The sequence below is a fragment of the Onychomys torridus genome, chromosome 1, assembly GCF_903995425.1.
Source record: "Onychomys torridus chromosome 1, mOncTor1.1, whole genome shotgun sequence".
Lineage (NCBI taxonomy): Eukaryota > Metazoa > Chordata > Mammalia > Rodentia > Cricetidae > Onychomys > Onychomys torridus.
In genome coordinates, this window is record NC_050443.1 from 104,117,965 (window position 1) to 104,132,269 (window position 14,305).

Consider the following 14,305-nt stretch of genomic DNA (forward strand, 5'->3'; position numbering starts at 1 on the left):
GCTATTTGGGATAGTTGATGTTCCCTAAGCCCAGGGCTCCACCTCTTATCTGCAGCCAGTAAGACGTCAGCCAGAGCCTGAGTTTGTCTATCCTCAGGTGCTTCTCTGTTGTTATCAACTTTGGTGGTTATAGCCATCAATTTATACAAAGTTTTGCCTTCAAACCCATTGAACCACTCAAGTTTTATTTTAATGTCTGGAGCTGCTTGGTTAATGAAAGCCAGATTTATTGCCATCTGATTTTCCCGTGCCTCAGGATCCAATGGAGTGTAGGTGTGATAGGCATCCAGCAGGCACTCAAGAAATGCTCCTGGTGGTTCATTCTTTTCCTGCACTACCTGACTCTCTTTAGAAAAATTTGTGGGCTGGCTGGCAGCTGCTTGGAGATCCCCCCAACAAGAACTCTTCCTACCATCAGTGGTGTTGCAATCCCATCCCTCATCAGTCTGGGGAAGGCAGCGTTAACAGTTGTCTCATCATCGTGGGGTGACTCTCTCTCCCTGAAACCAACTTGCAGCATTCTTGCTGGTTTCTATCCCTCTCCTCAATAGTAAATAGAATCATCCCAAGTGGGCTGATGGGTGAACAACACAGTATCAAGAAGAGCCATGCTGGGCGGTGGTGGCGCACACCTTTAATCCCAGCACTCAGGAGGCAGAGCCAGGCGGATGTCTGTGAGTTCGAGGCCAGCTTGGTCTCCAAAGCAAGTTCCAGGAAAAGGCGCAAAGCTCCACAGAGAAATCCTGTCTCGGGGGAGGGAGGAGTCATTAGTGCTTGTGGCTTCTCAATAGAAGAGGAAGTTTGGAGCTTCCAGTTGTACAGGTCAATGGTGGCAAAGGGAAAGTAGGCTGGGCGAGGGTTGCCTTCTGCATTGGGTGGCCCCACAATGTGGAGGGGAAGAGCAGTAGAGGTCACTGTCTGCAGCTTTCCTGAGCAAGGATGGAGTGGGCTCAGCTCAGGGGGCAAATGTCGCGAGGGAGAGGCTAGAGTGGAGGACAGGTAGGGAGGGAGACAGTGAGGAGGAAATGCTCTGGGAGGGAGCTGAGGGTTTAGGGGAAGGTGAGGAAAAGGGGGAGTCAACAGCTATGCTATTCTCCATCAGAGAGGATCCTTAGTCACCTACAAGGTTGAGGGTTATAGGAAGGAGGGGAATCATCCAGCTCAGGATCAGGAGGGGAGCATCAGGGCAGCTAGATTTTTCTTTTGATTTCTTCAGTTGAACAGGAAGAATGGCAGTCTCATTCTCTGAAGAAAGAATAAGGGGTTTTAGCCAGGAAGGGGGTAGACTAGGCCACAACTTAGGGGACTTGGTCTGGATGGCCTGGATGGCTTTGATGGCTGAAAACAATATCCTGGACCTTAAGAATAAGTTTAATATCAAAGGAACCTTCAGGAGGCAGCTAACTTGGAATGCTGGCCATTCTAGTGAGCAGAAGACCTTAAGTCACCCCGGTTTCACACAGGTGGCAGAGACTGCTGCAGCATCCTTGAAATGCTGAAAATGAAAAAGGACAAGGTGGGGGGCTGGGCTTAGAGAAAGTTTGACCTATGGTGGAGATTAATTCACAAGTAAGTACAACAAGGAGACACAGAAAACAAGACAACAAGCAAACAAAAATGGGGAGACAACAAGCCAGCAGACACAGATGGCGAGGAGCAGTAAGTGATAGACCATGTGGTCCTGGTCCAGTCCCAAAGGGCCACAAATGAACGATCCAATGGTCAGAGGAGGAGTCAGGGCATCCACCAACTTCCTCTGCCTCAGTGGTCAAAAGCATATCTGCCTGCTCTCTATTGAGCCCCAGGTTGTCCAGACACCAGATACAAAAACCAGAAGAAAATGAAAACTTACTTACAAGTTGGCCAAAAACAGTAGAATAAAGTTGCCAGAGACTGGAGTGTCCCTCCAGAATTGCACGAAGCCTCAAGTTTCAGCACCAAAAATGTTGGGTCCCAGGGCACACAAATAATGGGGAACAGACCACCAAAATCTATGAACCAGAAGCAACCTTTATTCCAGACACTGCAGGGCAAAAGGAAGCTTACCAGCTAACTGAGGCCACAGTCAGAGTTTGGGCTTCTGATACTGTGACAATAGGGGTGGGTTTTGATCCTCTTTTTATCATAAAAACCAAGCACCAGGCATGGGACAAAAGGATTTTTCTTTTTCTTTCTTTCTTTCTTTCTTTTTTTTTTTTTTTTTAGCTGAGGTTCGAACTCAGGGCTTTACACTTGCTAGGTAAGCGCTCTACCACTGAGCTAAATCCCCAACCCAAAGATTTATTTATTTATTACATATATAGTATTCTGCCTGCATGTGTCCTTGCAGGCCAGAAGAGGACATCAGATCTCATTACAGTCGGTAGTAATGTGGTTGCTGGGAATTGAACTCAGAACCTTTGGAAGAGCAGTCAGTGCTCTTAACCTCTGAGCCATCTCTCCAGCCTGACAAAAGGATTTTTACAATCTCAAGGTTAAGCTTAGAGTCACGTTACATTTTAAGATTTACAATTTCTGCTTATAGGGTGTTGGCTTAAGGTATTTGCAAAAGCCTGCAGCTTTCCTGACACCACTGTTCTCCCCGTAGCTGGGAAAGATGCAAAACAATGCAAGGCAGAAAGTCTTTGGATGGTGTTTGTCAGCTAAATGGCATCGTCACAGTCCAAGTGGAATAGTGGTTGTGGGGCCCCATCACTGTTTTCGAGACTTCACAGGCCACTGTTAGGAACACTCATGGTTCACTGCAGAAATCTTAAACATTTCAAATGTCTTATGCAGCAGACCTCAGAGAGGTCAAAGGACCACAATCTATTAAATACACCTGGGATACACAGGCTTAATTCCCAATTACCTGCTTCAGACTCAAGCCTGAAATAATGTTCAGGAAGCTAAAATTAGTTAGTACTCTATATAGCCATTAATATCACAACAGAAAGTTTAAATATTTATATGTGTTAATCTTATAAATTGTGAGATAATATTCATATGCTAAGAAAAGTTTTAAAGTGTCAAAATAAAACCAAAAGATTATGAGATTAGTGGCAATAGAATAGTCCCTAGTTTTTGTTTTCTTTCTGTTCCCATACTAGGTCACTCTTCTTACATGAGACAGAGATTTTGGATTTTCCTTTAACAAGCATACTTGGGTTTAGGAAAGGAGAGAGCCATGCTCCAACTCCAAAGCCAGTTTTAATTTTTAATTGAATTGAGATTACAAAAAGATAATTTGCCTTATAATATCTGTAGAGAATAATAGAGACAAATGTAAGGAAAGATTTATGAAATTTTATCTTATTGGAAATCTTCATACCATTAGGCCAATTTGCTCTCTTTCTTAAGGACATTTTTTCCTGGATGATTCATCCTTCTTCTTCTTCAGATGTCCCATTTGTCCAGTTGTCTTTAGATTCCTTAGTTGGATACTTTTACTATCCTGGAAAGACAAAAACAAAACCCTGCCCAAACCTTAACTTTGGGGAGTTTTCATTTTGGCCAGGTTGGATTTCCACACTATTTAATGAACTGTCACCTCTCCTAATCAAGAGGTCTCTCATGTTCAAATCTAATCTGTGGAATATTCCTTTATACTGTGTGAATATGTGTCACTGTGATTGGGTTAATAAAGAATCTGATTGGCCAATAGCTGGACAAGTAGAGGTTAAGAGGGATCTGCAGACTAGAGGATGCTGGGAAGAAGAAGGGCAGAGTCTGAGGAGTCCTGAGTGAGATGCAGATGAAGCAGGAGATGAACATGTCATATTGAAAGAAGGTACCACCATGCAGCAGAGGATAAATGAGAAATATTGGTTAATTTAAAACATAAGAGTTAGCTAGTAACAAGCCTAAGCTATGAGCTGATCATTTATAATTAAGTCTCTGAGTGGTATTTGGAATTGGCTGGTGGGATAGAAAAGTCTGGCCACAAATGGCACCCAAACATCCAGCACCTACATCCACACAAAACCTGAGAAAGCTTTAAAAAGGTTCTAGACACACAAAAATGTAGCCAAATGTGGTTTCCTAGTCACATGTCTCTCATGCTAGTTGCTGTACTGAGAAGCATCTCCTGGCAGCTGCCTGTAGGAGGAGCCAGCCACCAGCCACCATGCACTACTGTCATGCACTAAGCTAAGCTACACAGGCAGAGGCTGACATAGCAGTTTAAGATCTATCTCATTGTAGCCACATTTCTAAGCAGTCTTATTAAATAAAAAAACATGGAGCCAAATATAGGGGTGAAAGCCTTAGCAATCAGGGAAATAGTGAGAGCCAACAACCAATCTTACCTCACCAGCTCTGCATCTTCCAAAATGCCACGACTTCCTGTCTACCCAGGCTTTTATGCCTTGCTGTTCTGCTCTCTCATTGGCTCTTAGCCCAGCTACCTCACTTCCTTGTCACTGCCTGTCTGTACAGACCTCCAGGTCTCTATGGTTGGCATTGGGATTAAAGGTGTGTGTCACCACACTTGGCTCTGTTCCCTAGTGAGACACAGAGACTCTGCCTGCAAAGTGATTAAGGGCATGTGCTACCACTACCTGACTTTTGTGTTTACCTAAAATGACTTGCTATTTCCCCTGATCTCCAGGCAAATTTTATTTATTAACATACAAATAAAATATCACCACATTTCAGCACAAATAAAATATCACTACATTTCCCCTTTTGTATCTAATAAAAATTTTAAAAATTAAAAAATTATAACTAATATAAGAAAAACTATATACAATAAGTAAAATAACTATGTACAATATATACAAGCAATAAATACATCAACAATGCCTACTCCATTTGCATTTGACAAACTCAGAAAAAATATTCCATTATTTATCCTATTTTGTTAAGTCCAAAATGTACCTGATTCACTTTCTATCCTAACTTATATTACTAACAGAGAACTATCTTATAATGTCATTCAAATTTATATACTTTACACCTCTTAGTGAGTTTCTTTTCTGAAATTTCTTAAGAAAATTGTTACTATAACTATCTAATCTTCAACTCCCTCAGAGACCCAAGAAGGAAATATTACCTAGTAAAACAGGACGTGCAAACAAGTGATTTCCAAGAAAATGTGAGTTGACAGAAACAGCCAGCTGCCTGGACAGTCACTCAAGGTTTCTCTGCACATTTGGGCATCATCTTCAGCCTACAAGCTTAGCATATCTGATAGACTCATTTGTGAAGTAAGATGTATACAAGGCCTACAGCTGGACCTCATATTTGGTGAGAGAAGTCCATGTACCAGATAAACCTGAATTCCACCAGTGTCCTGTCATGATTCAGGATTTTAAATTCTGTAAATTGCTGGTGTTTTTGGAATTTGGCTGCCTAGTCTTCTTGGCTTGTGGATGGCTTCATCTCAGCATTCCATTCTTCTCCACATCCCATTCTTCACAGCTTGTGATGGTTTCATCTTGGCATTCCATTCTTCTTGGCTTATGGATGGCTTCATCTGCTTTATTAAATGCCAGTCTACCATTGAGAGGTTAGACTCTGTCAGCCTAGTTACTCTTTCAAGAATAACTGTTTCAGATACTGTTCCACTGTTCAGCTGCCTTCAAAGAAAGGGGCACTGTACCTTTTCTGGATTACAAAGCCACTTCAGCAATGGTGCCATGTTGTTCTGGCCTCAGAGAACACCTGTTGCCAAAGCTGCAACCACACTTTTCTTGGCAAGGATCAATAGTCCTTTGTTTTATGTCCTGTTTGTCCATTTTGGATAGCATACTGTCAGCAGTCAATGCAAGGGCACTTTGTTGCCCAGTGGCTAACTCTTGCCACAATGAAAGTTAACTCCATATGTAGTTTCTTCAATGCTCATATCTTCTCTGAAGTAGATTGGTGCTGCCAGGAGGAGCTGACATGTCTCATAGTCATAAAAAAGAAAAAAAAATCTAAGTTATTAAAACATTTTAAATGCCATATTCTGTAGATTTCTAAAGGATTTGAAGATGACCTATCTATCTAATATATCTCTGCTTGACCTTGAAAACATACCTAATATGACTACAAGTTCAATTGTAATGTCTAGCTACTATCTGTTCTTTATTTCCTAATAGTTGGTAATAATAACATTCAAGGATTAGCAAATTGCATTATATTGCTAAATGAATCATATAGGTACAATATCCTGAACAAGATTAGAAATATATGTACAGCATTTTCTAACAATATCAATCTCAATATGTATAATTTGTATAGAATATATAAAAATCCAATCCATGTAAAGTATTTAAAACTAGTGGTTGTCTTTTAAAAGTAGATTTAATAATCTACCTTTTTATCTATAGTATATCTATATCCTCTCTTTTCTTTTGAGAGTAGATTCAATAATCTACACTTTATTCTATCATTTCTATATCTTTTTTCAGAGTAGAATGAATAATCTACTATCCATATCCTCTTTTTTTCTTTTGTTTTTTTTTTCAACATCCCATGCTATCAACACACAATACAGATGCTTGGTAAAGAAAGATCCCTATGGGGGGGAAAAAAACACCTCTAAATGTGTTACAGTGTGTTTAAAAATATGCATAGGCTTGGGAGAGAAAAGAGAAAGGGTAGAGACAGTCATAGATTAAAAAATAGTTTAAGGGGTTGGGGATTTAGCTCAGCAGTAGAGTGCTTGCCTAGCAATACAAGGCCCAGGGTTCAATCCTCAGCTCTGGCAAAACAAACAAACAAACAAAAACAAAAACAAAAACAAAAGATCATCTTGCTGGGTGGTGGTGGTGCACACCTGTAATCCCAGCACTCGGGAGGCAGAGGCAGGTGGATCTCTGTGAATTCGAGGCCAGCCTGGTCTACAAAGCGAGTTCCAGGCCAGCCTCCAAAGCTAGAGAAACCCTGTCTTGAAAAACCAAAAAAAAAAAAAAAAAAGTTTAAAAATAATAAGTAAAGTCCTTAAGAAAGGAATAGAGTAATAAAAATATAATGAGCCATGTGATGATGGGAAATACACAGAGTCTAGATTCTGTATGTTACTGTGTTTTCTTTAGATTTTCTAATTGTTAATAAAGAAATGACAGCTGCTGAAATATATTGGATTGTGATAACTGCTGGATTAAGCCAATCTAATTTTTTAAAAAACATCTTGACTTCAAAATGATAGTCAAAAGGTATGTTACTTTGAGGAAGAACTTATGCTTTTATTTCCACAGAAGAAGAGAAGCTGTGGATTTGTTCCAAGTTGATATGGATCATGTTTGATCAGGGAAGTCCCCCTGAAAATCATGACTACAACATAAAGAAATAAACCTAGAAGAACTACAAGACACATGATGTATATTTTACCTGCTCAAACATAAAACAAAAAATCATCTCTGGATGACTTATGTACAAGGCACAGTCTATACTTGTACTAATGCAGATATGCATGTTACCTTTAAAAGCTTATGTATTTTCAGAGCAAGGGGACTAGGCATCAATAAAAATGGATGGCCCAGATGATCCAGCATTCAAAACAGCTTTAAGGCTGCTGGCTGAGATGATATAGCCTCACAGAATACTCTAGCCAAGACTCAACAATTATCCTGATTTTCTCAAGGTTCCCCAAAAGGTGCCAGAACCCCCAGACAACAGGAAGCAGTCTAGAAAAAATAACACCCACATTTCCAAAAGATGTGTTATGGTTGTTTGTTATCATTTACAAGGGGTTAGATACAAGTTGTTATTGGTCATAGTCAGAAAAAAAGCTAAACAAAAGAGTTAAATTCAAAGATCTCTTTCTAAAGAAAAAAATGTGGATATGATGTAGAAATGATGAGATAAAAGGGTATATTATTGAATCTACTTTAATCCAAAAAACAACTATTAATCTCAAAATATTTTACAATAGTATGGATTTTGATTTATTGATACAAATTTAAAGATAATTTTGTTATACTGAATGTATGTTTCCACTATTTTTTAGGGTATTGTATTAATGAAGCTCATTTAAAAATATAATATATAATTATATAGCCATCTAAAATAGTCAAACTTATGGTCATATTTTCAAGGTTATACACAGATATACTTAGATAGATTGTCTTCAAACACTTCAGAGACCTATAGAATATAACATTTAATATGTTTAATAACCTAAGGCTTTTTATAACAGTGAGATATGTCTGCTCCTGACAGCACCAATTTATTTCAAAAGATGATAATAGGCATCCAAGAAATTCTGTATGGAGTTTCTTTTTTTACACGGCCATGTAGGCAAAGAAACTGCCTTTGCCTCAACTGCTGACAATATGCTGTCCAAATTGGACAAACAGGATACCAAAGAAAGTGACCAAAGAACTTTGCCAAGACAAGGTCTTTCAAAACTGTCAAAATTGCTGCTTCACAGAAATATCTGTCAGATTACTAGTCCTGTAGGCCAAAGTTGGTTGCCCTAACATTACAAAAGCATCTAGGGTGACTACCCAGGCAGCCAGCTATTTCTGTCACCTCTTAATTTTGGAAGTTGCTTGCTCTGTACTTCCTGTTTACTTAGGTAATGTTATATTCTTCTCAGGTCTTTGATGGGATTGAAGACTAGATAATTACAGATACAATTCTCCCCAATCACAGTAGAAAGTAAATTAGATGCAAAACTCTGGACTCTTCGGGGGAGGACAGCTGATGGAGTATTTTCTCTATTTTGCCAAATACAAATGCACTGGATATCATAACTGTAATTCTTACTTGATCATTGTTTTTGTTGTATATAATTTTACTATTTTAATGTTAAAACCTTCCTTTTTAATTAGACAAAAGGGGAAATGTGGAATATTCCTTTACACTGTGCGAATATATGTCACTGTGATTGGGTTAATAAAGAAGCTGATTGGCCAATAGCTGGACAGGTAGAGGTTAGGTGGGACTTGCAGACTAGGAGGATGCTGGGAAGGAGAAAGGTAGAATCTGAGGAGTTGCAAGTGAGATGCAGATGAAGCAGGAGATGAACATGCCATGCTGAAAGAAGATACTGCCATGTGACAAAGGGTAGATAAGATATATGGTTACTTTAAGTTGTAAGACTTAGTAACAAGTCTAAGCTATTGGTTAGGCATTTATAATTAGTAAGAAGTTTCCATTTGGTTATTTGGGAACTGGCTGTTGGGAAAGAAAAGTCTGCCTACACTAATCTTTATCAACTTGATGGTATCCAAACCTTTTCTTTTCCTATGGAAACAAAAGCAAAACCTCTTCCCCAATGTAACACATATCCTGGTTTCCATTCTGAGGTCAACACATCCTTGAAATATACAGGCTGATTTAGTTAAGCAGTTTTTTCCCACTATCCAATGTCTTTCTGCAGTTGTTGTTAATTTTTCATTGGGGCTTAAAATTTTTAAAGTTAATGAAGCATTGTGCAATCTCTCTCTGGGGGTCTTTATCACCCATTTCATTTATTAAACATACCTTTTAAAATGTGACTAGAACTTTCTATAACTACTTGTCCTGTAGGGTTGTGTGGTATACCTATAATATGCCTTATGTATTAATATGCAAAAAAGATTTCATTTTACTAGAGACATATGCAGGAGTATTGTCAGTCTTACCTTTGCACAGGTATTCCCACAATGGCAAGAACTTCTAATAAATGTGTGATTACAGAATCAGCCTTTTCAGAACTTAAAGCAGTTGCCCATTGAAATCCTGAACATGTATCCATCATATGGGGCACATACTTTAGTTTTCCAAACTCTATAAAATGAAACACATCCAATTGCCAAATTTCACTACTTAGAGTACCCTTAGGATTTCTTGCTGGAGGTAGTGGATTTTGGTTATACAAAGAATAAGTAGGACATCTTATAATTTCCTTGGCTTGTTGCCAAGTGATAGAAATTCTTTAAACCTTTGCTATTAGCATGATGTTTCTTATGTAATTTAGAGGCTTCTAGCATATTTCCTACTGATTGCTGATCAATTTCATCATTACCTTGTGTTAGAGGACAGACCCATATGCATTATATACAAGGGATGATTTCTATTTCTAATTATGTTTTATAATTTAATAAATAACAAAGTTAATTCTGTATCACCTGAAATAAGTTCAGTGGTTTCAATATATAAAACAACTCTTTTGCATATTGAGAATCAATAACTATATTAAGAAGTTTTAGAAAATCTAATAATACAATGAAAATAGAATATAATTCTGACTTTTGAATGAAATCATAAGGGCTTTGAGTCACTTTACTTATTTTTTCCTGATTTATAACCTGCCTTTCCTGATTTATTTGCATCAGTATAGAATGTAGGGGCTCCAGAAATTGGTGTTCCTTGCACAATGTAAGGAAGAATCCAATTAGTTCTTTTTGTAACCTGAAGTCTCTTGCTTTGGAGATATTTGTTGCTATTCTCTCTCAAGAAATTACTGCAAGCTCTTTGCCAATGTTTATTTTCTGCCATGAGGAGGAAATTTCAGCATTAGTAAGAGGTACAACAATTTCTTCTGGGTCTATTCCTGTTAAATGACAAAGTCTCAATTTCCCTTTCAGAATCAATTCAGAAACCTTTTCTTTAATTTTTACTCTGTGTGGCAAAAATATCTATTCTAAAATGTTATCTTCTCTCTGCATAAGAATTCCTATAGGAGAATGTATAGAGGTTAGTAACACCAAGATACAATCAAGCTCTGAATCAAAGTGATCCATATGTACATCCTATGGTTTCTTTTCTATGAAAGCCAATTCTTTAAAAGATATGCTTAATAAACAGAAAGTGGTAATGAAGACCCCCAGAGATAGATTACACAATGCTTTATTAACTTTAAATTGTTAAAATGCTAATGAGAAAGGAATGATATCTGTGGAGAGATATTTTATAGTAGAAAAAAACCTGCTGAATTAAATCAACCTGTATATTTTAAAGTTGTGTTGACCTCAGAATGGAAACCAGGATATGTGTTACACTGGGGAAGAGGTTTTGCTTTTGTTTCCACAGGAGAATAAAAGCAATAATTCATAAAGATTAGATTCAAACAGGAGAGACCTCCTGATTAAGGAGAGGCAATAATTCATCAAACAGCTTGGTCATTTTAATCCAAACTAACTTATAAGACTAAAAAATGTCTTTTATTTGATCTGGTATGAAAAAAAAAAAAAAGAACTCCCCAAAGTTAGAGTTGGGGCAGGGTTTTGTTTCTGTCTTTTCAGGAGAATAAAAGCATTTAACTAAAGGAATTCAGAGACCACTGGACAAATGAGATATCTGAAGAAGGATGAATCATCAAGAGAAAATGTCCCAAGAAAAAGAGTAAATTGACCTAATGGTTTAGCCCACCTCCAATGGAGTAGAATTTCATAAATCTTCCCAAATGCTTGTTTCTGTTGCTCTTATAAACATGAAAGGCAAATTGTCTTTTTGTGGTTCCAATTCAATTAAAAACCAAAGCTGGCTTTGGAGTTGGAGTGTGACTTTCTCCTTCTTTAAACTTAAGCATGCTTGTTAAAAGAAAATCTAAAATCTCTGTGTCATGTCAGAAGAGCCCCTGGTATGAGACATAAGAAAACCAAAATTAGGGACTATTGATTGTCATTAATTTTCATAGTCTTTTGGTTTTATTTTGACTCTTTAAAACTTTTCTTAAGGTATAAATATTATCTCTAGGTGGTATGTAGAGTAGAAAATTTCTTAATAAAGAAAAATGAAAAAAAGAAATAAATATCTCAAGGTCTAATTAATATATATATAAACTTTCTGTCATAAGTATTAGTAGTCATATAGAATACTAACTAATTCTAGAACTAAACTTAATCTAGCTTCCTGTATGTTTTTTTGGGTTTGAGTCTGAAGCAGGTAACCAGGAACTAAATTTGTGTACCCCAAATGTACTTACTAGATTGTTGTCCTCTAACCTCTTTGATATCTGCTATATATGGCATTTGTAATGTTTAAGTTTTCTGCAGTGAACCATGACAATTCCTAACAACGACCTTTGAAGTCTTCAAAAAGATGATGGGGCCCTGCAATGACAAATCCACTTGGACTGTGACAACCATTAAGCTGACAAACACCACCTATAGGCCAGCTTTGGACTATAAACTGCTCAGGATTCCTTCATGGTGGTTATCTGAGGTGGTCCAGCCTCACAGACTACTCCAGCTAGGACTTCAGTTAAATCCTGTACTTTCCCACACACAGAGACTGGACAACAATGATACAGCTAACTCTCCCTTGACCATTATTCCAATTTTCTCAGCGTCCCTAAAGACGCCCCCAGACAACAGGAAGTAATTTTAAAAACATCATGCCCACATTCCTGAGAGGTTGTGTGGGTCGTTTTTGGTGGGTTATGAGTATTTATTATTATTTAGCAGGGTTAATTGCAAGTTGTTATTGGTCATGGTCAGGGAGGAAACTAAACAAAGGAGGTTTAATTAATAGATGTCTTTATTTCTCTTTCTTTTCTCTGTTCTTTGTTCTCTTCTATATGGTAAGGAAAAAGGGAGGGTATAGGAATGGTAGGATAAAGGGGAAGATTACTAAATCTACTAAAAAGCAACTACTAGTCTCAAATATTTTTGTATGGATTTTTGTATATCAGTACAAAATTAAGTTTATTTTTTCTATAACATACTGTATATGTTTCTACTCTTGTTTAAAGTAGTATGCCTATGCAGCTCATTTTAAAATGTAAAGTTCTAGTCCTTGAAAGCAATTATTCCAAACTATTTAAGATAATTAAGAAATGCAGTAGTTAGTCATCTATAACAGTTAAAGTTAGGTATGTTTTCATGGTCAAACAGAAATCTATTTTAGATAGATAGCTGGTCTTCAAACACTTCAGAGATATACAGAATATGACATTTAAGATGTTTTTAATAACATTAAGGCTTGTCATGAAAATGAGATATATCTGCTCCTGATAGCATCAATCTACTTCAGAGAAGATGATGGACATTGAAGAACCTCTATGTGGAGTTTACTTTGAATGTGGCAAAGCTAGCCACTGGTTAAGAAACTGCTCTTGCCTCAACTGCTGACAGTATGTTGTCCAAATTGGACAAGCAGGACACAAAAGAAGGTGACTGTCCAAATTTGCCAAGACAAAGTAGGCCAGTCCTTCAAAATTCTTGCTTCACAGAAAAGTCTATCAGATATTCTAGGCCTGTAGGCTTAAAATGGATACCCCAACAATGCAGAGGAAATTTGAGTAATTGTCCAGGCAGCCATATGTCTCGGTCATTTCTTATAGTTTGGGAAGTTGCTTGCTCTGCACTTCCTGTTTACTCAGGTAATATTATATCCTTCTTAGGTCTCTGATGGGGGTTGAAGACCAGATAGTTATCATTTACCATTTTCATTGTTACCAATTAAAAAAAACTCACAAAAGAGATGAAAAGTTTATAAAGGTTGAGAGACATAAAAGCTTAAGGTGTTTAAGAAAATGTTTTAGGTGTAAAAGGATATTTTTAGGCTGGTAATACAAGTTATGGTAAAAAGTGTTTAGGTATAAAACTTTGGACGCACTAAGATAAGATGGATAATAGAGTACTTTTTCCAAATTTGCCAAATACTAATGCTGGACATTGTGAATAAATAAATAAAGATAATCTTTATATAATGACCACCCTAATTTTATGCCACAGTGGCCTTGAATGCTTGGGACAGAACTGAAGAAGTAGGAAAGAAAATTGAATCATTTACTAAAATCATACAGGGCCCAAAAGAAACCTTCATTGATTTCTTACAAAGACTGACTTCAGCAGTAAATAGAATGATTACCAAATTCAGAAGCTAGACAAATAACCATTGAATCTCTGGCTTTTGAAGATGCTAATGCACAATACAAAAGTATAATTAGGCCGTTAAAGGTAAAATCAGCATCCTTGGAGGAATGGATCTGAGGTACAGTCAATATTGAATCTCATAACTATGATGATGCTTGGATAGGAGAGGTGATTTCCAAAGGTTTGACGAAAAATCAAAATTTCAGGTGTTTCAATTGTGGTAAACAAAGTCACCTAAAAAAACAATGTTTTTTTTTTCTAAGAATAACCCAAACAGAACACCCCTCCTTTCTGGAGTATGCAGAAGGTGTGGCAAAGGCCAACATTGGACTAAGGAATGTAGATCAACAAGGGACGGTCAAGGTGACCCTTTGCCATTGGGAAACGCCTTGAGGGGCCTCTTGCAGGCCCCCATCTCAAATTCATCATGGAGGAGGAAACTCCTTCCCAGAGCAATTAAAGAACATAATGCTATTGTAAAAATCCATACTGCTCTGGATGATAGAATAGCTATATAGAAGAAAAAACAAAAGTTTCAGGAGAAAACATAAATCAAAATTGATAAAGATTAGATTTCAACAAGAGAGACC